Here is a 2,872-nt window from a genome sequence, read left to right on the forward strand (position 1 = left end):
CTAGTGTTTTTACTAGGTTAGTGGAAAAATGTTCATATTTAAACTTCAGGTAGCCTGAGGTTACTTACCCTGGTGTCCACAACAAATACACAATGAACAAATTGTAGCTCTAGTCAAGGCTCATACAGTTATTCTTCAAATGAAAAAAGAATATTAAAAATATTTTCAAAAATAGCTAATTCTTATATAGTGTTACTGTATGTCAGACACTATTTTAAAGTCTTCATATGTATTAAAGCATTTTATCCTTGTAAAATCTTAGGAGGAACTGACCTAAGAGGAAGTGACTCTTACTATCAACATTTAGAGATAAGGAAACTCAACCACAGGTAGTTACTTAACTTGTGTAAGGATGTACAGGCAGTACTCTGTCGCTTGAAAATTCAGCACGACAGCCTTGCTTTAGCATGTCACCCTTGTGTCGGGGCCATGCTAATCTTCTCTGTATCTTTCCAATTTTGGTATATGTGCCGCCGAAGCGAGCATGACAGTCTTGCTTTAGAATTCCCCATCTCAGCTCTCACTGGTTGGTATTTTTTTGAACGGAAGAAGATTCATTCAGAGACATGTAAACTATCATGTTATTGAGTAGGTCTCAGGGCAAATTCTTAAAGTGATATTTTCTTGTGTGACAATGTCAAAGAACTGGAAACTTATGCATATTAAAGAAAAAGATGAAACTGGTCAGTATGTCTTAAAACTAGGAGTATGTCACTGCACAGATAAAATGATGTTTTCATCACTCTTTCTTTCCAATTTAAAAACTTAGAGAATAGAACTGAGGAATGAATTTGAAGCAGTTGCTTGGTTGACCTAAATATTTGTTAATGAAGTCCAATGTAAAACTGACTCTTACTAGAATGGGTTTAACTCTCTTTTAAATGAGGGAAGGAATTTGGAAGAAAAAAAGTGTCTGTCCTGTCTATTATCTCTCTCTCTCTCTCTCTTTCTCATCATCTATCTATTATCTATCATCTATCTATCTATATCTCTTCCACATACATTTCTTAAAATACTAGAATTAAATAAAATCTGAGTATAATATAGCATTTACAAATATTTGGCATTTTATTTTTGAAGAATAACATTCCAATAATTCTCTGGAGTTGTTACTCGAGTTTAAAAATGTCTATAAATAGCAGAAGGCACATAAACTTTATTTTGTAAAATTTTCTTCCTGTCAAGATGATTTGTTTTGAGAAGCATCTGAGGGTCTCTAGGCCACTCACCATTTTAATAACTCTGATTGTTCTGTGTATCATCAAGTCACTTGGTCCAATCTGGACAGTTTCATTTTATATAACTATAAATTTTACTGTCTGTCATTATTATAAATTGATATCAATAAGAAAATGTTCATCATTGTTAAGGGATGGGGGAAACCTCAACGCAGTATATATTTCAAGCTTCCAACAATACAATCACACACGTCATGTCTAAGTGTACAATTCTATGTATGATTCAAAGTATAGAATTTCTAAATACTATTCTCACCCTTTATATTTCCCATTTTATTTTTTGCTCTCAATATAAATATAATACCTACTGAGAAAAGTGCCTCGACTGTTGTTAAGGATATTTTTGAGGGTTATTCTCATTTGTAATTTCTTTTCTATGAGATATTTTGGTGTTCAGAATTTAATTCTAGGATGATGTATCAAATATGAGGTTGCTGGCGACATAAATACTAACCCCCTACCCCCAATTCAATTTCAAAGAGCAATTCAGGTGAGAGTAAATAAATAAATAAAAGGTTTGGTTAATGTTGGACATTTGCTTGGTACCGTGTCATTCAAAACTCCTTCCATTTAAAAACAAAATCTGCATTGACATATGAATGATGTATAATGCAGCATAATTACTTACGGGGTCTTTGAAAAGAGAAGCTCCCTTTTTTCCAAGTGATTTAACTTTGAAAAGGAATTACTTCACATGCCCAACAAATACTATTAAAAAGCATTTTATGAGGTTTTTCCCCTGAATATTTCTACACATGGACAGACTATTGTGTGTTCTAAAACCTGTATTTACATGACACACTTTTATGGTCCAATGGGCAAACACTACTTAGTCCTAAAATAACATCACAGTAATGACTACAGTCAAGACAGCAAGAACACGCCACCATTATTATCCATATCAGACTGCACCAGATGGGGTATCTGTGGTAGAGTCCTGACAGTGGCAAACACGGAACAACTCTTTCTGTTATTTTTCTGAACTCTTAGGCACAGCAATATTACATTCAAAATGAGCAGTGCATAAGGTCTTTCATTTCAAAGATATATATTGTACCATATATTCTTCTATTCGTTTGAATCTAGGAGAAAAGTAAATGACATGGAAAATTGAAGATGACTTACATTAAGTGGGATTTAGCCAAATTTCACTGGGTCTAAGACAGGGTTTCCAACCTCGCTGGTATTGATCTTTTTGTGTCGGATCATTCTTGTGTGGGGCTCTCCTGTGTACTGCAGGATGTTTAATGGTATCGTTGACCTCTATTGACTAGAAGCCAGTACCCAAACCCCAGAGAGCTGTGACAACCAACAGCGTCTCTTTGCAAGGAATGAACTCTTGAACACACACATACTCTTTGAACTGATTAAATTATGTGGCTTGGCTTTGTTAATATCAGAGTTTAATCAGTCTCCAGATAGAAGATGTACATTTTTTTCTTCAAAATATACTTCTTTTATGTTTATTCATTTGTTTCATGTTACCTTCGGTCATTGCTAGAGCATGTAGGCATTTTGCATCTGCAATATTATTTCACACATTTTATATTGACAGCAAGAAAATAAAATGAGAAATATTGAGTCAAATAATACAGGGGGACATTAAAAGTTTTTTAAAATGTTTTTTACTTGCT

At 33.8% G+C, this 2,872-nt stretch overlaps 1 non-coding gene across 1 annotated transcript; it reads right to left on the minus strand.

Annotated features, from left to right (window-relative positions):
• Positions 1–378: 378 nt before the first annotated feature.
• Positions 379–486, minus strand: LOC120248165. Its single transcript, XR_005532513.1, has one exon. It is a non-coding gene; the product is annotated as a U6 spliceosomal RNA (small nuclear RNA).
• Positions 487–2,872: the final 2,386 nt, after the last annotated feature.

Source organism: Hyaena hyaena, unplaced genomic scaffold, assembly GCF_003009895.1.
Source record: "Hyaena hyaena isolate Hyena2069 unplaced genomic scaffold, ASM300989v1 scaffold_571, whole genome shotgun sequence".
NCBI classification, from domain to species: domain Eukaryota; kingdom Metazoa; phylum Chordata; class Mammalia; order Carnivora; family Hyaenidae; genus Hyaena; species Hyaena hyaena.